Below are 20,715 nucleotides of genomic sequence, written 5' to 3'. Positions count from 1 at the left end.
CCAAAATCTGCTTCAAAGTTCACCTAAGGTTTTTTTTTTTTTTTTTTTAATAAACAACTTTTGCCTCATGTAAAGTAATCAGGTAGCTTCAGAGCAATCAGAATCAAGGTGTCAATGCATAACCTTTAGCCTAATTACACCCACCTGTTACAATGAGCAGATGTTAGCAGTGTTTCTGTTCAGACTTTGTGTGTGTTTAAACCAAGGCTGATTTTGCAGAGGAGAGGTGAAATGGCATGGTTTTTGCAGCAGGTGGGTGTGTCTAGTCAGCAGGTGTGTTAATCAGGAGGACACAATGGCAAGCCTGTAGCTTTAAGCAGGAAAACCTTGAGATTGAGTGGCCAAGAGGCTTTGCTGGACACTGGCAAGTGCTTACGGCCACACCACTCTGGACCCGCCCGATCTCGTCCGATCTCGGAAGCCAAACAGGGTTGGGCCTGGTTAGTACCTGGATGGGAGACCGCTTGGGAATACCAGGTGCTGTAAGTTTTCCATCTTTTCCTCCCAACCAGCAGAGGGTGTTCTTCCAAAATCTGCTTCAAAGTTCACCTAAGGTTTTTTTTTTTTTTTTTTTAATAAACAACTTTTGCCTCATGTAAAGTAATCAGGTAGCTTCAGAGCAATCAGAATCAAGGTGTCAATGCATAACCTTTAGCCTAATTACACCCACCTGTTACAATGAGCAGATGTTAGCAGTGTTTCTGTTCAGACTTTGTGTGTGTTTAAACCAAGGCTGATTTTGCAGAGGAGAGGTGAAATGGCATGGTTTTTGCAGCAGGTGGGTGTGTCTAATCAGCAGGTGTGTTAATCAGAAGGACACGATGGCATGCTTGGAAGTTTAAGCAGGAAAACTTTGAGATTCACTGGCCAAGAGGCTTTGCTGGACACTGGCAAGTGCTTACGGCCACACCACTCTGGACCCGCCCGATCTCGTCCGATCTCGGAAGCCAAACAGGGTTGGGCCTGGTTAGTACCTGGATGGGAGACCGCTTGGGAATACCAGGTGCTGTAAGTTTTCCATCTTTTCCTCCCAACCAGCAGAGGGTGTTCTTCCAAAATCTGCTTCAAAGTTCACCTAAGGTTTTTTTCTTTTTCTTTTTTTTCTTTTTTTTTTTTTTAATAAACAACTTTTGCCTCATGTAAAGTAATCAGGTAGCTTCAGAGCAATCAGAATCAAGGTGTCAATGCATAACCTTTAGCCTAATTACACCCACCTGTTATAATGAGCAGATGTTAGCAGTGTTTCTGTTCAGACTTTGTGTGTGTTTAAACCAAGGCTGATTTTGCAGAGGAGAGGTGAAATGGCATGGTTTTTGCAGCAGGTGGGTGTGTCTAATCAGCAGGTGTGTTAATCAGAAGGACACGATGGCATGCTTGGAAGTTTAAGCAGGAAAACTTTGAGATTCACTGGCCAAGAGGCTTTGCTGGACACTGGCAAGTGCTTACGGCCACACCACTCTGGACCCGCCCGATCTCGTCCGATCTCGGAAGCCAATCAGGGTTGGGCCTGGTTAGTACCTGGATGGGAGACCGCTTGGGAATACCAGGTGCTGTAAGTTTTCCATCTTTTCCTCCCAACCAGCAGAGGGTGTTCTTCCAAAATCTGCTTCAAAGTTCACCTAAGGTTTTTTTTTTTTTTTTTTTAATAAACAACTTTTGCCCCATGTAAGTAATCAGGTAGCTTCAGAGCAATCAGAATCAAGGTGTCAATGCATAACCTTTAGCCTAATTACACTCACCTGTTACAATGAGCAGATGTTAGCAGTGTTTCTGTTCAGACTTTGTGTGTGTTTAAACCAAGGCTGATTTTGCAGAGGAGAGGTGAAATGGCATGGTTTTTGCAGCAGGTGGGTGTGTCTAGTCAGCAGGTGTGTTAATCAGGAGGACACAATGGCAAGCCTGTAGCTTTAGGCAGGAAAACCTTGAGATTGAGTGGCCAAGAGGCTTTGCTGGACACTGGCAAGTGCTTACGGCCACACCACTCTGGACCCGCCCGATCTCGTCCGATCTCGGAAGCCAAACAGGATTGGGCCTGGTTAGTACCTGGATGGGAGACCGCTTGGGAATACCAGGTGCTGTAAGTTTTCCATCTTTTCCTCCCAACCAGCAGAGGGTGTTCTTCCAAAATCTGCTTCAAAGTTCACCTAAGGTTTTTTTCTTTTTAATAAGCAACTTTTGCCTCGTGTAAAGTAATCAGGTAGCTTCAGAGCATTCAGTGCCAAGGTGTAAATGCATAACCTTTAGCCTAATTACTCCACCTGTTATAATGAGCAGATGTTAGCAGTGCTTCTGTTCAGACTTTGTGAGTGTAACCAAGGCTGTTTTTGCAGAGGTGAGCTGAAATGGCATGGTTTTTGCAGCAGGTGGGTGTGTCCAATCAGCAGGTGTGTTAATCAGAAGGACACGATGAAATGCTTGGACCTTTAAGCTGGAAAACGTTGAGATTCGCTGGCCAAGAGGCTTTGCTGGACACTGGCAAGTGCTTACGGCCACACCACTCTGGACCCGCCCGATCTCGTCCGATCTCGGAAGCCAATCAGGGTTGGGCCTGGTTAGTACCTGGATGGGAGACCGCTTGGGAATACCAGGTGCTGTAAGTTTTCCATCTTTTCCTCCCAACCAGCAGAGGGTGTTCTTCCAATATCTTCTTCAAAGTTCACTTTAGGTTTTTTTCTTTTTTCTTTTTTCTTTTTTTTTTTTTTTTTTTTTTAATAAACAACTTTTGCCTCATGTAAAGTAATCAGGTAGCTTCAGAGCATACAGTGCCAAGGTGTAAATGCATAACCTTTAGCCTAATTACTCCACCTGTTATAATGAGCAGATGTTAGCAGTGCTTCTGTTCAGACTTTGTGAGTGTAACCAAGGCTGTTTTTGCAGAGGTGAGCTGAAATGGCATGGTTTTTGCAGCAGGTGGGTGTGTCCAATCAGCAGGTGTGTTAATCAGAAGGACACGATGGCATGCTTGGAAGTTTAAGCAGGAAAACTTTGAGATTCACTGGCCAAGAGGCTTTGCTGGACACTGGCAAGTGCTTACGGCCACACCACTCTGGACCCGCCCGATCTCGTCCGATCTCGGAAGCCAAACAGGGTTGGGCCTGGTTAGTACCTGGATGGGAGACCGCTTGGGAATACCAGGTGCTGTAAGTTTTCCATCTTTTCCTCCCAACCAGCAGAGGGTGTTCTTCCAAAATCTGCTTCAAAGTTCACCTAAGGTTTTTTTCTTTTTCTTTTTTTTTTTTTTTTTTTTTTTAATAAACAACTTTTGCCTCATGTAAAGTAATCAGGTAGCTTCAGAGCAATCAGAATCAAGGTGTCAATGCATAACCTTTAGCCTAATTACACCCACCTGTTATAATGAGCAGATGTTAGCAGTGTTTCTGTTCAGACTTTGTGTGTGTTTAAACCAAGGCTGATTTTGCAGAGGAGAGGTGAAATGGCATGGTTTTTGCAGCAGGTGGGTGTGTCTAATCAGCAGGTGTGTTAATCAGAAGGACACGATGGCATGCTTGGAAGTTTAAGCAGGAAAACTTTGAGATTCACTGGCCAAGAGGCTTTGCTGGACACTGGCAAGTGCTTACGGCCACACCACTCTGGACCCGCCCGATCTCGTCCGATCTCGGAAGCCAAACAGGGTTGGGCCTGGTTAGTACCTGGATGGGAGACCGCTTGGGAATACCAGGTGCTGTAAGTTTTCCATCTTTTCCTCCCAACCAGCAGAGGGTGTTCTTCCAAAATCTGCTTCAAAGTTCACCTAAGGTTTTTTTCTTTTTAATAAGCAACTTTTGCCTCGTGTAAAGTAATCAGGTAGCTTCAGAGCATTCAGTGCCAAGGTGTAAATGCATAACCTTTAGCCTAATTACTCCACCTGTTATAATGAGCAGATGTTAGCAGTGCTTCTGTTCAGACTTTGTGAGTGTAACCAAGGCTGTTTTTGCAGAGGTGAGCTGAAATGGCATGGTTTTTGCAGCAGGTGGGTGTGTCCAATCAGCAGGTGTGTTAATCAGAAGGACACGATGAAATGCTTGGACCTTTAAGCTGGAAAACGTTGAGATTCGCTGGCCAAGAGGCTTTGCTGGACACTGGCAAGTGCTTACGGCCACACCACTCTGGACCCGCCCGATCTCGTCCGATCTCGGAAGCCAATCAGGGTTGGGCCTGGTTAGTACCTGGATGGGAGACCGCTTGGGAATACCAGGTGCTGTAAGTTTTCCATCTTTTCCTCCCAACCAGCAGAGGGTGTTCTTCCAATATCTTCTTCAAAGTTCACTTTAGGTTTTTTTCTTTTTTCTTTTTTTTTTTTTTTTTTTTTTTTTTTTAATAAACAACTTTTGCCTCATGTAAAGTAATCAGGTAGCTTCAGAGCATACAGTGCCAAGGTGTAAATGCATAACCTTTAGCCTAATTACTCCACCTGTTATAATGAGCAGATGTTAGCAGTGCTTCTGTTCAGACTTTGTGAGTGTAACCAAGGCTGTTTTTGCAGAGGTGAGCTGAAATGGCATGGTTTTTGCAGCAGGTGGGTGTGTCCAATCAGCAGGTGTGTTAATCAGAAGGACACGATGGCATGCTTGGAAGTTTAAGCAGGAAAACTTTGAGATTCACTGGCCAAGAGGCTTTGCTGGACACTGGCAAGTGCTTACGGCCACACCACTCTGGACCCGCCCGATCTCGTCCGATCTCGGAAGCCAAACAGGGTTGGGCCTGGTTAGTACCTGGATGGGAGACCGCTTGGGAATACCAGGTGCTGTAAGTTTTCCATCTTTTCCTCCCAACCAGCAGAGGGTGTTCTTCCAAAATCTGCTTCAAAGTTCACCTAAGGTTTTTTTCTTTTTAATAAGCAACTTTTGCCTCGTGTAAAGTAATCAGGTAGCTTCAGAGCATTCAGTGCCAAGGTGTAAATGCATAACCTTTAGCCTAATTACTCCACCTGTTATAATGAGCAGATGTTAGCAGTGCTTCTGTTCAGACTTTGTGAGTGTAACCAAGGCTGTTTTTGCAGAGGTGAGCTGAAATGGCATGGTTTTTGCAGCAGGTGGGTGTGTCCAATCAGCAGGTGTGTTAATCAGAAGGACACGATGAAATGCTTGGACCTTTAAGCTGGAAAACGTTGAGATTCGCTGGCCAAGAGGCTTTGCTGGACACTGGCAAGTGCTTACGGCCACACCACTCTGGACCCGCCCGATCTCGTCCGATCTCGGAAGCCAATCAGGGTTGGGCCTGGTTAGTACCTGGATGGGAGACCGCTTGGGAATACCAGGTGCTGTAAGTTTTCCATCTTTTCCTCCCAACCAGCAGAGGGTGTTCTTCCAATATCTTCTTCAAAGTTCACTTTAGGTTTTTTTCTTTTTTCTTTTTTTTTTTTTTTTTTTTTTTTTTTTAATAAACAACTTTTGCCTCATGTAAAGTAATCAGGTAGCTTCAGAGCATACAGTGCCAAGGTGTAAATGCATAACCTTTAGCCTAATTACTCCACCTGTTATAATGAGCAGATGTTAGCAGTGCTTCTGTTCAGACTTTGTGAGTGTAACCAAGGCTGTTTTTGCAGAGGTGAGCTGAAATGGCATGGTTTTTGCAGCAGGTGGGTGTGTCCAATCAGCAGGTGTGTTAATCAGAAGGACACGATGGCATGCTTGGAAGTTTAAGCAGGAAAACTTTGAGATTCACTGGCCAAGAGGCTTTGCTGGACACTGGCAAGTGCTTACGGCCACACCACTCTGGACCCGCCCGATCTCGTCCGATCTCGGAAGCCAAACAGGGTTGGGCCTGGTTAGTACCTGGATGGGAGACCGCTTGGGAATACCAGGTGCTGTAAGTTTTCCATCTTTTCCTCCCAACCAGCAGAGGGTGTTCTTCCAAAATCTGCTTCAAAGTTCACCTAAGGTTTTTTTCTTTTTCTTTTTTTTTTTTTTTTTTTTTTTAATAAACAACTTTTGCCTCATGTAAAGTAATCAGGTAGCTTCAGAGCAATCAGAATCAAGGTGTCAATGCATAACCTTTAGCCTAATTACACCCACCTGTTATAATGAGCAGATGTTAGCAGTGTTTCTGTTCAGACTTTGTGTGTGTTTAAACCAAGGCTGATTTTGCAGAGGAGAGGTGAAATGGCATGGTTTTTGCAGCAGGTGGGTGTGTCTAATCAGCAGGTGTGTTAATCAGAAGGACACGATGGCATGCTTGGAAGTTTAAGCAGGAAAACTTTGAGATTCACTGGCCAAGAGGCTTTGCTGGACACTGGCAAGTGCTTACGGCCACACCACTCTGGACCCGCCCGATCTCGTCCGATCTCGGAAGCCAAACAGGGTTGGGCCTGGTTAGTACCTGGATGGGAGACCGCTTGGGAATACCAGGTGCTGTAAGTTTTCCATCTTTTCCTCCCAACCAGCAGAGGGTGTTCTTCCAAAATCTGCTTCAAAGTTCACCTAAGGTTTTTTTCTTTTTCTTTTTTTTTTTTTTTTTTTTTTTTTAATAAACAACTTTTGCCTCATGTAAAGTAATCAGGTAGCTTCAGAGCAATCAGAATCAAGGTGTCAATGCATAACCTTTAGCCTAATTACACCCACCTGTTATAATGAGCAGATGTTAGCAGTGTTTCTGTTCAGACTTTGTGTGTGTTTAAACCAAGGCTGATTTTGCAGAGGTGAGCTGAAATGGCATGGTTTTTGCAGCAGGTGGGTGTGTCTAATCAGCAGGTGTGTTAATCAGAAGGACACGATGGCATGCTTGGAAGTTTAAGCAGGAAAACTTTGAGATTCACTGGCCAAGAGGCTTTGCTGGACACTGGCAAGTGCTTACGGCCACACCACTCTGGACCCGCCCGATCTCGTCCGATCTCGGAAGCCAATCAGGGTTGGGCCTGGTTAGTACCTGGATGGGAGACCGCTTGGGAATACCAGGTGCTGTAAGTTTTCCATCTTTTCCTCCCAACCAGCAGAGGGTGTTCTTCCAAAATCTGCTTCAAAGTTCACCTAAGGTTTTTTTCTTTTTCTTTTCTTTTTTTTTTTTTTTTTTTAATAAACAACTTTTGCCTCATGTAAAGTAATCAGGTAGCTTCAGAGCAATCAGAATCAAGGTGTCAATGCATAACCTTTAGCCTAATTACACCCACCTGTTATAATGAGCAGATGTTAGCAGTGTTTCTGTTCAGACTTTGTGTGTGTTTAAACCAAGGCTGATTTTGCAGAGGAGAGGTGAAATGGCATGGTTTTTGCAGCAGGTGGGTGTGTCTAATCAGCAGGTGTGTTAATCAGAAGGACACGATGGCATGCTTGGAAGTTTAAGCAGGAAAACTTTGAGATTCACTGGCCAAGAGGCTTTGCTGGACACTGGCAAGTGCTTACGGCCACACCACTCTGGACCCGCCCGATCTCGTCCGATCTCGGAAGCCAATCAGGGTTGGGCCTGGTTAGTACCTGGATGGGAGACCGCTTGGGAATACCAGGTGCTGTAAGTTTTCCATCTTTTCCTCCCAACCAGCAGAGGGTGTTCTTCCAAAATCTGCTTCAAAGTTCACCTAAGGTTTTTTTCTTTTTCTTTTTTTTTTCTTTTTTTTTTTTTTAATAAACAACTTTTGCCTCATGTAAAGTAATCAGGTAGCTTCAGAGCAATCAGAATCAAGGTGTCAATGCATAACTTTTAGCCTAATTACACCCACCTGTTATAATGAGCAGATGTTAGCAGTGTTTCTGTTCAGACTTTGTGAGTGTAACCAAGGCTGTTTTTGCAGAGGTGAGCTGAAATGGCATGGTTTTTGCAGCAGGTGGGTGTGTCCAATCAGCAGGTGTGTTAATCAGAAGGACACGATGAAATGCCTGGAGCTTTAAGCTGGAAAACTTTGAAATTCGCTGGCCAAGAGGCTTTGCTGGACACTGGCAAGTGCTTACGGCCACACCACTCTGGACCCGCCCGATCTCGTCCGATCTCGGAAGCCAAACAGGGTTGGGCCTGGTTAGTACCTGGATGGGAGACCGCTTGGGAATACCAGGTGCTGTAAGTTTTCCATCTTTTCCTCCCAACCAGCAGAGGGTGTTCTTCCAAAATCTGCTTCAAAGTTCACCTAAGGTTTTTTTCTTTTTCTTTTTTTTTTTTTTTTTTTTTTTTTAATAAACAACTTTTGCCTCATGTAAAGTAATCAGGTAGCTTCAGAGCAATCAGAATCAAGGTGTCAATGCATAACCTTTAGCCTAATTACACCCACCTGTTATAATGAGCAGATGTTAGCAGTGTTTCTGTTCAGACTTTGTGTGTGTTTAAACCAAGGCTGATTTTGCAGAGGTGAGCTGAAATGGCATGGTTTTTGCAGCAGGTGGGTGTGTCTAATCAGCAGGTGTGTTAATCAGAAGGACACGATGGCATGCTTGGAAGTTTAAGCAGGAAAACTTTGAGATTCACTGGCCAAGAGGCTTTGCTGGACACTGGCAAGTGCTTACGGCCACACCACTCTGGACCCGCCCGATCTCGTCCGATCTCGGAAGCCAATCAGGGTTGGGCCTGGTTAGTACCTGGATGGGAGACCGCTTGGGAATACCAGGTGCTGTAAGTTTTCCATCTTTTCCTCCCAACCAGCAGAGGGTGTTCTTCCAAAATCTGCTTCAAAGTTCACCTAAGGTTTTTTTCTTTTTCTTTTTTTTTTTTTTTTTTTTTTTAATAAACAACTTTTGCCTCATGTAAAGTAATCAGGTAGCTTCAGAGCAATCAGAATCAAGGTGTCAATGCATAACCTTTAGCCTAATTACACCCACCTGTTATAATGAGCAGATGTTAGCAGTGTTTCTGTTCAGACTTTGTGTGTGTTTAAACCAAGGCTGATTTTGCAGAGGAGAGGTGAAATGGCATGGTTTTTGCAGCAGGTGGGTGTGTCTAATCAGCAGGTGTGTTAATCAGAAGGACACGATGGCATGCTTGGAAGTTTAAGCAGGAAAACTTTGAGATTCACTGGCCAAGAGGCTTTGCTGGACACTGGCAAGTGCTTACGGCCACACCACTCTGGACCCGCCCGATCTCGTCCGATCTCGGAAGCCAATCAGGGTTGGGCCTGGTTAGTACCTGGATGGGAGACCGCTTGGGAATACCAGGTGCTGTAAGTTTTCCATCTTTTCCTCCCAACCAGCAGAGGGTGTTCTTCCAAAATCTGCTTCAAAGTTCACCTAAGGTTTTTTTCTTTTTCTTTTTTTTTCTTTTTTTTTTTTTTAATAAACAACTTTTGCCTCATGTAAAGTAATCAGGTAGCTTCAGAGCAATCAGAATCAAGGTGTCAATGCATAACTTTTAGCCTAATTACACCCACCTGTTATAATGAGCAGATGTTAGCAGTGTTTCTGTTCAGACTTTGTGAGTGTAACCAAGGCTGTTTTTGCAGAGGTGAGCTGAAATGGCATGGTTTTTGCAGCAGGTGGGTGTGTCCAATCAGCAGGTGTGTTAATCAGAAGGACACGATGAAATGCCTGGAGCTTTAAGCTGGAAAACTTTGAAATTCGCTGGCCAAGAGGCTTTGCTGGACACTGGCAAGTGCTTACGGCCACACCACTCTGGACCCGCCCGATCTCGTCCGATCTCGGAAGCCAAACAGGGTTGGGCCTGGTTAGTACCTGGATGGGAGACCGCTTGGGAATACCAGGTGCTGTAAGTTTTCCATCTTTTCCTCCCAACCAGCAGAGGGTGTTCTTCCAAAATCTGCTTCAAAGTTCACCTAAGGTTTTTTTTTTTGTTTTTTTTTTTTTTTTTAATAAACAACTTTTGCCTCATGTAAAGTAATCAGGTAGCTTCAGAGCAATCAGAATCAAGGTGTCAATGCATAACCTTTAGCCTAATTACACCCACCTGTTATAATGAGCAGATGTTAGCAGTGTTTCTGTTCAGACTTTGTGTGTGTTTAAACCAAGGCTGATTTTGCAGAGGAGAGGTGAAATGGCATGGTTTTTGCAGCAGGTGGGTGTGTCTAATCAGCAGGTGTGTTAATCAGAAGGACACGATGGCATGCTTGGAAGTTTAAGCAGGAAAACTTTGAGATTCACTGGCCAAGAGGCTTTGCTGGACACTGGCAAGTGCTTACGGCCACACCACTCTGGACCCGCCCGATCTCGTCCGATCTCGGAAGCCAAACAGGGTTGGGCCTGGTTAGTACCTGGATGGGAGACCGCTTGGGAATACCAGGTGCTGTAAGTTTTCCATCTTTTCCTCCCAACCAGCAGAGGGTGTTCTTCCAAAATCTGCTTCAAAGTTCACCTAAGGTTTTTTTCTTTTTAATAAGCAACTTTTGCCTCGTGTAAAGTAATCAGGTAGCTTCAGAGCATTCAGTGCCAAGGTGTAAATGCATAACCTTTAGCCTAATTACTCCACCTGTTATAATGAGCAGATGTTAGCAGTGCTTCTGTTCAGACTTTGTGAGTGTAACCAAGGCTGTTTTTGCAGAGGTGAGCTGAAATGGCATGGTTTTTGCAGCAGGTGGGTGTGTCCAATCAGCAGGTGTGTTAATCAGAAGGACACGATGAAATGCTTGGACCTTTAAGCTGGAAAACGTTGAGATTCGCTGGCCAAGAGGCTTTGCTGGACACTGGCAAGTGCTTACGGCCACACCACTCTGGACCCGCCCGATCTCGTCCGATCTCGGAAGCCAATCAGGGTTGGGCCTGGTTAGTACCTGGATGGGAGACCGCTTGGGAATACCAGGTGCTGTAAGTTTTCCATCTTTTCCTCCCAACCAGCAGAGGGTGTTCTTCCAATATCTTCTTCAAAGTTCACTTTAGGTTTTTTTCTTTTTTCTTTTTTTTTTTTTTTTTTTTTTTTTTTTAATAAACAACTTTTGCCTCATGTAAAGTAATCAGGTAGCTTCAGAGCATACAGTGCCAAGGTGTAAATGCATAACCTTTAGCCTAATTACTCCACCTGTTATAATGAGCAGATGTTAGCAGTGCTTCTGTTCAGACTTTGTGAGTGTAACCAAGGCTGTTTTTGCAGAGGTGAGCTGAAATGGCATGGTTTTTGCAGCAGGTGGGTGTGTCCAATCAGCAGGTGTGTTAATCAGAAGGACACGATGGCATGCTTGGAAGTTTAAGCAGGAAAACTTTGAGATTCACTGGCCAAGAGGCTTTGCTGGACACTGGCAAGTGCTTACGGCCACACCACTCTGGACCCGCCCGATCTCGTCCGATCTCGGAAGCCAAACAGGGTTGGGCCTGGTTAGTACCTGGATGGGAGACCGCTTGGGAATACCAGGTGCTGTAAGTTTTCCATCTTTTCCTCCCAACCAGCAGAGGGTGTTCTTCCAAAATCTGCTTCAAAGTTCACCTAAGGTTTTTTTCTTTTTAATAAGCAACTTTTGCCTCGTGTAAAGTAATCAGGTAGCTTCAGAGCATTCAGTGCCAAGGTGTAAATGCATAACCTTTAGCCTAATTACTCCACCTGTTATAATGAGCAGATGTTAGCAGTGCTTCTGTTCAGACTTTGTGAGTGTAACCAAGGCTGTTTTTGCAGAGGTGAGCTGAAATGGCATGGTTTTTGCAGCAGGTGGGTGTGTCCAATCAGCAGGTGTGTTAATCAGAAGGACACGATGAAATGCTTGGACCTTTAAGCTGGAAAACGTTGAGATTCGCTGGCCAAGAGGCTTTGCTGGACACTGGCAAGTGCTTACGGCCACACCACTCTGGACCCGCCCGATCTCGTCCGATCTCGGAAGCCAATCAGGGTTGGGCCTGGTTAGTACCTGGATGGGAGACCGCTTGGGAATACCAGGTGCTGTAAGTTTTCCATCTTTTCCTCCCAACCAGCAGAGGGTGTTCTTCCAATATCTTCTTCAAAGTTCACTTTAGGTTTTTTTCTTTTTTCTTTTTTTTTTTTTTTTTTTTAATAAACAACTTTTGCCTCATGTAAAGTAATCAGGTAGCTTCAGAGCATACAGTGCCAAGGTGTAAATGCATAACCTTTAGCCTAATTACTCCACCTGTTATAATGAGCAGATGTTAGCAGTGCTTCTGTTCAGACTTTGTGAGTGTAACCAAGGCTGTTTTTGCAGAGGTGAGCTGAAATGGCATGGTTTTTGCAGCAGGTGGGTGTGTCCAATCAGCAGGTGTGTTAATCAGAAGGACACGATGGCATGCTTGGAAGTTTAAGCAGGAAAACTTTGAGATTCACTGGCCAAGAGGCTTTGCTGGACACTGGCAAGTGCTTACGGCCACACCACTCTGGACCCGCCCGATCTCGTCCGATCTCGGAAGCCAAACAGGGTTGGGCCTGGTTAGTACCTGGATGGGAGACCGCTTGGGAATACCAGGTGCTGTAAGTTTTCCATCTTTTCCTCCCAACCAGCAGAGGGTGTTCTTCCAAAATCTGCTTCAAAGTTCACCTAAGGTTTTTTTCTTTTTCTTTTTTTTTTTTTTTTTTTTTTTAATAAACAACTTTTGCCTCATGTAAAGTAATCAGGTAGCTTCAGAGCAATCAGAATCAAGGTGTCAATGCATAACCTTTAGCCTAATTACACCCACCTGTTATAATGAGCAGATGTTAGCAGTGTTTCTGTTCAGACTTTGTGTGTGTTTAAACCAAGGCTGATTTTGCAGAGGAGAGGTGAAATGGCATGGTTTTTGCAGCAGGTGGGTGTGTCTAATCAGCAGGTGTGTTAATCAGAAGGACACGATGGCATGCTTGGAAGTTTAAGCAGGAAAACTTTGAGATTCACTGGCCAAGAGGCTTTGCTGGACACTGGCAAGTGCTTACGGCCACACCACTCTGGACCCGCCCGATCTCGTCCGATCTCGGAAGCCAAACAGGGTTGGGCCTGGTTAGTACCTGGATGGGAGACCGCTTGGGAATACCAGGTGCTGTAAGTTTTCCATCTTTTCCTCCCAACCAGCAGAGGGTGTTCTTCCAAAATCTGCTTCAAAGTTCACCTAAGGTTTTTTTTTTTTTTTTTTTTTTTTTTAATAAACAACTTTTGCCTCATGTAAAGTAATCAGGTAGCTTCAGAGCAATCAGAATCAAGGTGTCAATGCATAACCTTTAGCCTAATTACACCCACCTGTTATAATGAGCAGATGTTAGCAGTGTTTCTGTTCAGACTTTGTGTGTGTTTAAACCAAGGCTGATTTTGCAGAGGAGAGGTGAAATGGCATGGTTTTTGCAGCAGGTGGGTGTGTCTAATCAGCAGGTGTGTTAATCAGAAGGACACGATGGCATGCTTGGAAGTTTAAGCAGGAAAACTTTGAGATTCACTGGCCAAGAGGCTTTGCTGGACACTGGCAAGTGCTTACGGCCACACCACTCTGGACCCGCCCGATCTCGTCCGATCTCGGAAGCCAAACAGGGTTGGGCCTGGTTAGTACCTGGATGGGAGACCGCTTGGGAATACCAGGTGCTGTAAGTTTTCCATCTTTTCCTCCCAACCAGCAGAGGGTGTTCTTCCAAAATCTGCTTCAAAGTTCACCTAAGGTTTTTTTCTTTTTAATAAGCAACTTTTGCCTCGTGTAAAGTAATCAGGTAGCTTCAGAGCATTCAGTGCCAAGGTGTAAATGCATAACCTTTAGCCTAATTACTCCACCTGTTATAATGAGCAGATGTTAGCAGTGCTTCTGTTCAGACTTTGTGAGTGTAACCAAGGCTGTTTTTGCAGAGGTGAGCTGAAATGGCATGGTTTTTGCAGCAGGTGGGTGTGTCCAATCAGCAGGTGTGTTAATCAGAAGGACACGATGAAATGCTTGGACCTTTAAGCTGGAAAACGTTGAGATTCGCTGGCCAAGAGGCTTTGCTGGACACTGGCAAGTGCTTACGGCCACACCACTCTGGACCCGCCCGATCTCGTCCGATCTCGGAAGCCAATCAGGGTTGGGCCTGGTTAGTACCTGGATGGGAGACCGCTTGGGAATACCAGGTGCTGTAAGTTTTCCATCTTTTCCTCCCAACCAGCAGAGGGTGTTCTTCCAATATCTTCTTCAAAGTTCACTTTAGGTTTTTTTCTTTTTTCTTTTTTTTTTTTTTTTTTTTTTTAATAAACAACTTTTGCCTCATGTAAAGTAATCAGGTAGCTTCAGAGCATACAGTGCCAAGGTGTAAATGCATAACCTTTAGCCTAATTACTCCACCTGTTATAATGAGCAGATGTTAGCAGTGCTTCTGTTCAGACTTTGTGAGTGTAACCAAGGCTGTTTTTGCAGAGGTGAGCTGAAATGGCATGGTTTTTGCAGCAGGTGGGTGTGTCCAATCAGCAGGTGTGTTAATCAGAAGGACACGATGGCATGCTTGGAAGTTTAAGCAGGAAAACTTTGAGATTCACTGGCCAAGAGGCTTTGCTGGACACTGGCAAGTGCTTACGGCCACACCACTCTGGACCCGCCCGATCTCGTCCGATCTCGGAAGCCAAACAGGGTTGGGCCTGGTTAGTACCTGGATGGGAGACCGCTTGGGAATACCAGGTGCTGTAAGTTTTCCATCTTTTCCTCCCAACCAGCAGAGGGTGTTCTTCCAAAATCTGCTTCAAAGTTCACCTAAGGTTTTTTTCTTTTTAATAAGCAACTTTTGCCTCGTGTAAAGTAATCAGGTAGCTTCAGAGCATTCAGTGCCAAGGTGTAAATGCATAACCTTTAGCCTAATTACTCCACCTGTTATAATGAGCAGATGTTAGCAGTGCTTCTGTTCAGACTTTGTGAGTGTAACCAAGGCTGTTTTTGCAGAGGTGAGCTGAAATGGCATGGTTTTTGCAGCAGGTGGGTGTGTCCAATCAGCAGGTGTGTTAATCAGAAGGACACGATGAAATGCTTGGACCTTTAAGCTGGAAAACGTTGAGATTCGCTGGCCAAGAGGCTTTGCTGGACACTGGCAAGTGCTTACGGCCACACCACTCTGGACCCGCCCGATCTCGTCCGATCTCGGAAGCCAATCAGGGTTGGGCCTGGTTAGTACCTGGATGGGAGACCGCTTGGGAATACCAGGTGCTGTAAGTTTTCCATCTTTTCCTCCCAACCAGCAGAGGGTGTTCTTCCAATATCTTCTTCAAAGTTCACTTTAGGTTTTTTTCTTTTTTTTTTTTTTTTTTTTTTTTTTTTTTTTTAATAAACAACTTTTGCCTCATGTAAAGTAATCAGGTAGCTTCAGAGCATACAGTGCCAAGGTGTAAATGCATAACCTTTAGCCTAATTACTCCACCTGTTATAATGAGCAGATGTTAGCAGTGCTTCTGTTCAGACTTTGTGAGTGTAACCAAGGCTGTTTTTGCAGAGGTGAGCTGAAATGGCATGGTTTTTGCAGCAGGTGGGTGTGTCCAATCAGCAGGTGTGTTAATCAGAAGGACACGATGGCATGCTTGGAAGTTTAAGCAGGAAAACTTTGAGATTCACTGGCCAAGAGGCTTTGCTGGACACTGGCAAGTGCTTACGGCCACACCACTCTGGACCCGCCCGATCTCGTCCGATCTCGGAAGCCAAACAGGGTTGGGCCTGGTTAGTACCTGGATGGGAGACCGCTTGGGAATACCAGGTGCTGTAAGTTTTCCATCTTTTCCTCCCAACCAGCAGAGGGTGTTCTTCCAAAATCTGCTTCAAAGTTCACCTAAGGTTTTTTTCTTTTTCTTTTTTTTTTTTTTTTTTTTTTTAATAAACAACTTTTGCCTCATGTAAAGTAATCAGGTAGCTTCAGAGCAATCAGAATCAAGGTGTCAATGCATAACCTTTAGCCTAATTACACCCACCTGTTATAATGAGCAGATGTTAGCAGTGTTTCTGTTCAGACTTTGTGTGTGTTTAAACCAAGGCTGATTTTGCAGAGGAGAGGTGAAATGGCATGGTTTTTGCAGCAGGTGGGTGTGTCTAATCAGCAGGTGTGTTAATCAGAAGGACACGATGGCATGCTTGGAAGTTTAAGCAGGAAAACTTTGAGATTCACTGGCCAAGAGGCTTTGCTGGACACTGGCAAGTGCTTACGGCCACACCACTCTGGACCCGCCCGATCTCGTCCGATCTCGGAAGCCAAACAGGGTTGGGCCTGGTTAGTACCTGGATGGGAGACCGCTTGGGAATACCAGGTGCTGTAAGTTTTCCATCTTTTCCTCCCAACCAGCAGAGGGTGTTCTTCCAAAATCTGCTTCAAAGTTCACCTAAGGTTTTTTTCTTTTTCTTTTTTTTTTTTTTTTTTTTTTTTTAATAAACAACTTTTGCCTCATGTAAAGTAATCAGGTAGCTTCAGAGCAATCAGAATCAAGGTGTCAATGCATAACCTTTAGCCTAATTACACCCACCTGTTATAATGAGCAGATGTTAGCAGTGTTTCTGTTCAGACTTTGTGTGTGTTTAAACCAAGGCTGATTTTGCAGAGGTGAGCTGAAATGGCATGGTTTTTGCAGCAGGTGGGTGTGTCTAATCAGCAGGTGTGTTAATCAGAAGGACACGATGGCATGCTTGGAAGTTTAAGCAGGAAAACTTTGAGATTCACTGGCCAAGAGGCTTTGCTGGACACTGGCAAGTGCTTACGGCCACACCACTCTGGACCCGCCCGATCTCGTCCGATCTCGGAAGCCAATCAGGGTTGGGCCTGGTTAGTACCTGGATGGGAGACCGCTTGGGAATACCAGGTGCTGTAAGTTTTCCATCTTTTCCTCCCAACCAGCAGAGGGTGTTCTTCCAAAATCTGCTTCAAAGTTCACCTAAGGTTTTTTTCTTTTTCTTTTTTTTTCTTTTTTTTTTTTTTAATAAACAACTTTTGCCTCATGTAAAGTAATCAGGTAGCTTCAGAGCAATCAGAATCAAGGTGTCAATGCATAACTTTTAGCCTAATTACACCCACCTGTTATAATGAGCAGATGTTAGCAGTGTTTCTGTTCAGACTTTGTGAGTGTAACCAAGGCTGTTTTTGCAGAGGTGAGCTGAAATGGCATGGTTTTTGCAGCAGGTGGGTGTGTCCAATCAGCAGGTGTGTTAATCAGAAGGACACGATGAAATGCCTGGAGCTTTAAGCTGGAAAACTTTGAAATTCGCTGGCCAAGAGGCTTTGCTGGACACTGGCAAGTGCTTACGGCCACACCACTCTGGACCCGCCCGATCTCGTCCGATCTCGGAAGCCAAACAGGGTTGGGCCTGGTTAGTACCTGGATGGGAGACCGCTTGGGAATACCAGGTGCTGTAAGTTTTCCATCTTTTCCTCCCAACCAGCAGAGGGTGTTCTTCCAAAATCTGCTTCAAAGTTCACCTAAGGTTTTTTTTTTTGTTTTTTTTTTTTTTTTTAATAAACAACTTTTGCCTCATGTAAAGTAATCAGGTAGCTTCAGAGCAATCAGAATCAAGGTGTCAATGCATAACCTTTAGCCTAATTACACCCACCTGTTATAATGAGCAGATGTTAGCAGTGTTTCTGTTCAGACTTTGTGTGTGTTTAAACCAAGGCTGATTTTGCAGAGGAGAGGTGAAATGGCATGGTTTTTGCAGCAGGTGGGTGTGTCTAATCAGCAGGTGTGTTAATCAGAAGGACACGATGGCATGCTTGGAAGTTTAAGCAGGAAAACTTTGAGATTCACTGGCCAAGAGGCTTTGCTGGACACTGGCAAGTGCTTACGGCCACACCACTCTGGACCCGCCCGATCTCGTCCGATCTCGGAAGCCAAACAGGGTTGGGCCTGGTTAGTACCTGGATGGGAGACCGCTTGGGAATACCAGGTGCTGTAAGTTTTCCATCTTTTCCTCCCAACCAGCAGAGGGTGTTCTTCCAAAATCTGCTTCAAAGTTCACCTAAGGTTTTTTTCTTTTTAATAAGCAACTTTTGCCTCGTGTAAAGTAATCAGGTAGCTTCAGAGCATTCAGTGCCAAGGTGTAAATGCATAACCTTTAGCCTAATTACTCCACCTGTTATAATGAGCAGATGTTAGCAGTGCTTCTGTTCAGACTTTGTGAGTGTAACCAAGGCTGTTTTTGCAGAGGTGAGCTGAAATGGCATGGTTTTTGCAGCAGGTGGGTGTGTCCAATCAGCAGGTGTGTTAATCAGAAGGACACGATGAAATGCTTGGACCTTTAAGCTGGAAAACGTTGAGATTCGCTGGCCAAGAGGCTTTGCTGGACACTGGCAAGTGCTTACGGCCACACCACTCTGGACCCGCCCGATCTCGTCCGATCTCGGAAGCCAATCAGGGTTGGGCCTGGTTAGTACCTGGATGGGAGACCGCTTGGGAATACCAGGTGCTGTAAGTTTTCCATCTTTTCCTCCCAACCAGCAGAGGGTGTTCTTCCAATATCTTCTTCAAAGTTCACTTTAGGTTTTTTTCTTTTTTCTTTTTTTTTTTTTTTTTTTTTTTTTTTTAATAAACAACTTTTGCCTCATGTAAAGTAATCAGGTAGCTTCAGAGCATACAGTGCCAAGGTGTAAATGCATAACCTTTAGCCTAATTACTCCACCTGTTATAATGAGCAGATGTTAGCAGTGCTTCTGTTCAGACTTTGTGAGTGTAACCAAGGCTGTTTTTGCAGAGGTGAGCTGAAATGGCATGGTTTTTGCAGCAGGTGGGTGTGTCCAATCAGCAGGTGTGTTAATCAGAAGGACACGATGGCATGCTTGGAAGTTTAAGCAGGAAAACTTTGAGATTCACTGGCCAAGAGGCTTTGCTGGACACTGGCAAGTGCTTACGGCCACACCACTCTGGACCCGCCCGATCTCGTCCGATCTCGGAAGCCAAACAGGGTTGGGCCTGGTTAGTACCTGGATGGGAGACCGCTTGGGAATACCAGGTGCTGTAAGTTTTCCATCTTTTCCTCCCAACCAGCAGAGGGTGTTCTTCCAAAATCTGCTTCAAAGTTCACCTAAGGTTTTTTTCTTTTTAATAAGCAACTTTTGCCTCGTGTAAAGTAATCAGGTAGCTTCAGAGCATTCAGTGCCAAGGTGTAAATGCATAACCTTTAGCCTAATTACTCCACCTGTTATAATGAGCAGATGTTAGCAGTGCTTCTGTTCAGACTTTGTGAGTGTAACCAAGGCTGTTTTTGCAGAGGTGAGCTGAAATGGCATGGTTTTTGCAGCAGGTGGGTGTGTCCAATCAGCAGGTGTGTTAATCAGAAGGACACGATGAAATGCTTGGACCTTTAAGCTGGAAAACGTTGAGATTCGCTGGCCAAGAGGCTTTGCTGGACACTGGCAAGTGCTTACGGCCACACCACTCTGGACCCGCCCGATCTCGTCCGATCTCGGAAGCCAATCAGGGTTGGGCCTGGTTAGTACCTGGATGGGAGACCGCTTGGGAATACCAGGTGCTGTAAGTTTTCCATCTTTTCCTCCCAACCAGCAGAGGGTGTTCTTCCAATATCTTCTTCAAAGTTCACTTTAGGTTTTTTTCTTTTTTCTTTTTTTTTTTTTTTTTTTTTTAATAAACAACTTTTGCCTCATGTAAAGTAATCAGGTAGCTTCAGAGCATACAGTGCCAAGGTGTAAATGCATAACCTTTAGCCTAATTACTCCACCTGTTATAATGAGCAGATGTTAGCAGTGCTTCTGTTCAGACTTTGTGAGTGTAACCAAGGCTGTTTTTGCAGAGGTGAGCTGAAATGGCATGGTTTTTGCAGCAGGTGGGTGTGTCCAATCAGCAGGTGTGTTAATCAGAAGGACACGATGGCATGCTTGGAAGTTTAAGCAGGAAAACTTTGAGATTCACTGGCCAAGAGGCTTTGCTGGACACTGGCAAGTGCTTACGGCCACACCACTCTGGACCCGCCCGATCTCGTCCGATCTCGGAAGCCAAACAGGGTTGGGCCTGGTTAGTACCTGGATGGGAGACCGCTTGGGAATACCAGGTGCTGTAAGTTTTCCATCTTTTCCTCCCAACCAGCAGAGGGTGTTCTTCCAAAATCTGCTTCAAAGTTCACCTAAGGTTTTTTTCTTTTTCTTTTTTTTTTTTTTTTTTTTTTTAATAAACAACTTTTGCCTCATGTAAAGTAATCAGGTAGCTTCAGAGCAATCAGAATCAAGGTGTCAATGCATAACCTTTAGCCTAATTACACCCACCTGTTATAATGAGCAGATGTTAGCAGTGTTTCTGTTCAGACTTTGTGTGTGTTTAAACCAAGGCTGATTTTGCAGAGGAGAGGTGAAATGGCATGGTTTTTGCAGCAGGTGGGTGTGTCTAATCAGCAGGTGTGTTAATCAGAAGGACACGATGGCATGCTTGGAAGTTTAAGCAGGAAAACTTTGAGATTCACTGGCCAAGAGGCTTTGCTGGACACTGGCAAGTGCTTACGGCCACACCACTCTGGACCCGCCCGATCTCGTCCGATCTCGGAAGCCAAACAGGGTTGGGCCTGGTTAGTACCTGGATGGGAGACCGCTTGGGAATACCAGGTGCTGTAAGTTTTCCATCTTTTCCTCCCAACCAGCAGAGGGTGTTCTTCCAAAATCTGCTTCAAAGTTCACCTAAGGTTTTTTTTTTTTTTTTTTTTTTTTTTTTTAATAAACAACTTTTGCCTCATGTAAAGTAATCAGGTAGCTTCAGAGCAATCAGAATCAAGGTGTCAATGCATAACCTTTAGCCTAATTACACCCACCTGTTATAATGAGCAGATGTTAGCAGTGTTTCTGTTCAGACTTTGTGTGTGTTTAAACCAAGGCTGATTTTGCAGAGGAGAGGTGAAATGGCATGGTTTTTGCAGCAGGTGGGTGTGTCTAATCAGCAGGTGTGTTAATCAGAAGGACACGATGGCATGCTTGGAAGTTTAAGCAGGAAAACTTTGAGATTCACTGGCCAAGAGGCTTTGCTGGACACTGGCA

The 20,715-nt window shown here is 44.8% G+C and overlaps 38 non-coding genes across 38 annotated transcripts; all 38 read left to right on the top strand.

Annotated features, from left to right (window-relative positions):
* The first annotated feature begins 370 nt into the window (after positions 1–370).
* LOC144985127 (5S ribosomal RNA) lies at positions 371–489 on the top strand. Its single transcript, XR_013648955.1, has one exon. It is a non-coding gene; the product is annotated as a 5S ribosomal RNA (ribosomal RNA).
* Positions 490–896: 407 nt separating this feature from the next.
* On the top strand, positions 897–1,015 carry LOC144985126 (5S ribosomal RNA). The gene has a single exon (XR_013648954.1). It is a non-coding gene; the product is annotated as a 5S ribosomal RNA (ribosomal RNA).
* Positions 1,016–1,440: 425 nt separating this feature from the next.
* LOC144986190 (5S ribosomal RNA) lies at positions 1,441–1,559 on the top strand. The gene has a single exon (XR_013650020.1). It is a non-coding gene; the product is annotated as a 5S ribosomal RNA (ribosomal RNA).
* Positions 1,560–1,965: 406 nt separating this feature from the next.
* Positions 1,966–2,084, top strand: LOC144986217 (5S ribosomal RNA). The gene has a single exon (XR_013650047.1). It is a non-coding gene; the product is annotated as a 5S ribosomal RNA (ribosomal RNA).
* Positions 2,085–2,481: 397 nt separating this feature from the next.
* Positions 2,482–2,600, top strand: LOC144986189 (5S ribosomal RNA). The gene has a single exon (XR_013650019.1). It is a non-coding gene; the product is annotated as a 5S ribosomal RNA (ribosomal RNA).
* A 428-nt stretch (positions 2,601–3,028) lies between these two features.
* LOC144985125 (5S ribosomal RNA) lies at positions 3,029–3,147 on the top strand. The gene has a single exon (XR_013648953.1). It is a non-coding gene; the product is annotated as a 5S ribosomal RNA (ribosomal RNA).
* A 425-nt stretch (positions 3,148–3,572) lies between these two features.
* Positions 3,573–3,691, top strand: LOC144985124 (5S ribosomal RNA). The gene has a single exon (XR_013648952.1). It is a non-coding gene; the product is annotated as a 5S ribosomal RNA (ribosomal RNA).
* Positions 3,692–4,088: 397 nt separating this feature from the next.
* On the top strand, positions 4,089–4,207 carry LOC144986187 (5S ribosomal RNA). The gene has a single exon (XR_013650017.1). It is a non-coding gene; the product is annotated as a 5S ribosomal RNA (ribosomal RNA).
* A 427-nt stretch (positions 4,208–4,634) lies between these two features.
* Positions 4,635–4,753, top strand: LOC144985123 (5S ribosomal RNA). The gene has a single exon (XR_013648951.1). It is a non-coding gene; the product is annotated as a 5S ribosomal RNA (ribosomal RNA).
* Positions 4,754–5,150: 397 nt separating this feature from the next.
* Positions 5,151–5,269, top strand: LOC144986186 (5S ribosomal RNA). Its single transcript, XR_013650016.1, has one exon. It is a non-coding gene; the product is annotated as a 5S ribosomal RNA (ribosomal RNA).
* Positions 5,270–5,696: 427 nt separating this feature from the next.
* LOC144985122 (5S ribosomal RNA) lies at positions 5,697–5,815 on the top strand. The gene has a single exon (XR_013648950.1). It is a non-coding gene; the product is annotated as a 5S ribosomal RNA (ribosomal RNA).
* A 425-nt stretch (positions 5,816–6,240) lies between these two features.
* Positions 6,241–6,359, top strand: LOC144985121 (5S ribosomal RNA). The gene has a single exon (XR_013648949.1). It is a non-coding gene; the product is annotated as a 5S ribosomal RNA (ribosomal RNA).
* A 427-nt stretch (positions 6,360–6,786) lies between these two features.
* On the top strand, positions 6,787–6,905 carry LOC144986185 (5S ribosomal RNA). The gene has a single exon (XR_013650015.1). It is a non-coding gene; the product is annotated as a 5S ribosomal RNA (ribosomal RNA).
* A 426-nt stretch (positions 6,906–7,331) lies between these two features.
* Positions 7,332–7,450, top strand: LOC144986184 (5S ribosomal RNA). The gene has a single exon (XR_013650014.1). It is a non-coding gene; the product is annotated as a 5S ribosomal RNA (ribosomal RNA).
* A 424-nt stretch (positions 7,451–7,874) lies between these two features.
* Positions 7,875–7,993, top strand: LOC144985120 (5S ribosomal RNA). The gene has a single exon (XR_013648948.1). It is a non-coding gene; the product is annotated as a 5S ribosomal RNA (ribosomal RNA).
* Positions 7,994–8,420: 427 nt separating this feature from the next.
* On the top strand, positions 8,421–8,539 carry LOC144986183 (5S ribosomal RNA). Its single transcript, XR_013650013.1, has one exon. It is a non-coding gene; the product is annotated as a 5S ribosomal RNA (ribosomal RNA).
* A 425-nt stretch (positions 8,540–8,964) lies between these two features.
* LOC144986182 (5S ribosomal RNA) lies at positions 8,965–9,083 on the top strand. The gene has a single exon (XR_013650012.1). It is a non-coding gene; the product is annotated as a 5S ribosomal RNA (ribosomal RNA).
* Positions 9,084–9,506: 423 nt separating this feature from the next.
* LOC144985118 (5S ribosomal RNA) lies at positions 9,507–9,625 on the top strand. The gene has a single exon (XR_013648946.1). It is a non-coding gene; the product is annotated as a 5S ribosomal RNA (ribosomal RNA).
* A 417-nt stretch (positions 9,626–10,042) lies between these two features.
* LOC144985117 (5S ribosomal RNA) lies at positions 10,043–10,161 on the top strand. Its single transcript, XR_013648945.1, has one exon. It is a non-coding gene; the product is annotated as a 5S ribosomal RNA (ribosomal RNA).
* A 397-nt stretch (positions 10,162–10,558) lies between these two features.
* Positions 10,559–10,677, top strand: LOC144986181 (5S ribosomal RNA). Its single transcript, XR_013650011.1, has one exon. It is a non-coding gene; the product is annotated as a 5S ribosomal RNA (ribosomal RNA).
* A 427-nt stretch (positions 10,678–11,104) lies between these two features.
* On the top strand, positions 11,105–11,223 carry LOC144985116 (5S ribosomal RNA). Its single transcript, XR_013648944.1, has one exon. It is a non-coding gene; the product is annotated as a 5S ribosomal RNA (ribosomal RNA).
* Positions 11,224–11,620: 397 nt separating this feature from the next.
* LOC144986180 (5S ribosomal RNA) lies at positions 11,621–11,739 on the top strand. Its single transcript, XR_013650010.1, has one exon. It is a non-coding gene; the product is annotated as a 5S ribosomal RNA (ribosomal RNA).
* Positions 11,740–12,158: 419 nt separating this feature from the next.
* On the top strand, positions 12,159–12,277 carry LOC144985115 (5S ribosomal RNA). The gene has a single exon (XR_013648943.1). It is a non-coding gene; the product is annotated as a 5S ribosomal RNA (ribosomal RNA).
* A 425-nt stretch (positions 12,278–12,702) lies between these two features.
* LOC144985114 (5S ribosomal RNA) lies at positions 12,703–12,821 on the top strand. The gene has a single exon (XR_013648942.1). It is a non-coding gene; the product is annotated as a 5S ribosomal RNA (ribosomal RNA).
* Positions 12,822–13,235: 414 nt separating this feature from the next.
* Positions 13,236–13,354, top strand: LOC144985113 (5S ribosomal RNA). The gene has a single exon (XR_013648941.1). It is a non-coding gene; the product is annotated as a 5S ribosomal RNA (ribosomal RNA).
* A 397-nt stretch (positions 13,355–13,751) lies between these two features.
* LOC144986179 (5S ribosomal RNA) lies at positions 13,752–13,870 on the top strand. Its single transcript, XR_013650009.1, has one exon. It is a non-coding gene; the product is annotated as a 5S ribosomal RNA (ribosomal RNA).
* A 422-nt stretch (positions 13,871–14,292) lies between these two features.
* Positions 14,293–14,411, top strand: LOC144985112 (5S ribosomal RNA). Its single transcript, XR_013648940.1, has one exon. It is a non-coding gene; the product is annotated as a 5S ribosomal RNA (ribosomal RNA).
* A 397-nt stretch (positions 14,412–14,808) lies between these two features.
* LOC144986178 (5S ribosomal RNA) lies at positions 14,809–14,927 on the top strand. The gene has a single exon (XR_013650008.1). It is a non-coding gene; the product is annotated as a 5S ribosomal RNA (ribosomal RNA).
* A 425-nt stretch (positions 14,928–15,352) lies between these two features.
* LOC144985111 (5S ribosomal RNA) lies at positions 15,353–15,471 on the top strand. The gene has a single exon (XR_013648939.1). It is a non-coding gene; the product is annotated as a 5S ribosomal RNA (ribosomal RNA).
* A 425-nt stretch (positions 15,472–15,896) lies between these two features.
* On the top strand, positions 15,897–16,015 carry LOC144985110 (5S ribosomal RNA). The gene has a single exon (XR_013648938.1). It is a non-coding gene; the product is annotated as a 5S ribosomal RNA (ribosomal RNA).
* Positions 16,016–16,442: 427 nt separating this feature from the next.
* On the top strand, positions 16,443–16,561 carry LOC144986176 (5S ribosomal RNA). Its single transcript, XR_013650006.1, has one exon. It is a non-coding gene; the product is annotated as a 5S ribosomal RNA (ribosomal RNA).
* A 423-nt stretch (positions 16,562–16,984) lies between these two features.
* LOC144985109 (5S ribosomal RNA) lies at positions 16,985–17,103 on the top strand. Its single transcript, XR_013648937.1, has one exon. It is a non-coding gene; the product is annotated as a 5S ribosomal RNA (ribosomal RNA).
* A 417-nt stretch (positions 17,104–17,520) lies between these two features.
* On the top strand, positions 17,521–17,639 carry LOC144985107 (5S ribosomal RNA). Its single transcript, XR_013648935.1, has one exon. It is a non-coding gene; the product is annotated as a 5S ribosomal RNA (ribosomal RNA).
* A 397-nt stretch (positions 17,640–18,036) lies between these two features.
* Positions 18,037–18,155, top strand: LOC144986175 (5S ribosomal RNA). The gene has a single exon (XR_013650005.1). It is a non-coding gene; the product is annotated as a 5S ribosomal RNA (ribosomal RNA).
* Positions 18,156–18,582: 427 nt separating this feature from the next.
* Positions 18,583–18,701, top strand: LOC144985106 (5S ribosomal RNA). Its single transcript, XR_013648934.1, has one exon. It is a non-coding gene; the product is annotated as a 5S ribosomal RNA (ribosomal RNA).
* Positions 18,702–19,098: 397 nt separating this feature from the next.
* On the top strand, positions 19,099–19,217 carry LOC144986174 (5S ribosomal RNA). Its single transcript, XR_013650004.1, has one exon. It is a non-coding gene; the product is annotated as a 5S ribosomal RNA (ribosomal RNA).
* Positions 19,218–19,638: 421 nt separating this feature from the next.
* Positions 19,639–19,757, top strand: LOC144985105 (5S ribosomal RNA). Its single transcript, XR_013648933.1, has one exon. It is a non-coding gene; the product is annotated as a 5S ribosomal RNA (ribosomal RNA).
* A 425-nt stretch (positions 19,758–20,182) lies between these two features.
* Positions 20,183–20,301, top strand: LOC144985104 (5S ribosomal RNA). Its single transcript, XR_013648932.1, has one exon. It is a non-coding gene; the product is annotated as a 5S ribosomal RNA (ribosomal RNA).
* The last annotated feature ends 414 nt before the right edge of the window (positions 20,302–20,715 follow it).

This window comes from Oryzias latipes, chromosome 16 (assembly GCF_053564925.1).
Source record: "Oryzias latipes strain Hd-rR chromosome 16, Olatipes_Hd-rR_3.1".
NCBI lineage: Eukaryota > Metazoa > Chordata > Actinopteri > Beloniformes > Adrianichthyidae > Oryzias > Oryzias latipes.
Note: the sequence above shows the minus strand (reverse complement) of the source record. Positions and strands in the feature narration are given on the sequence as shown.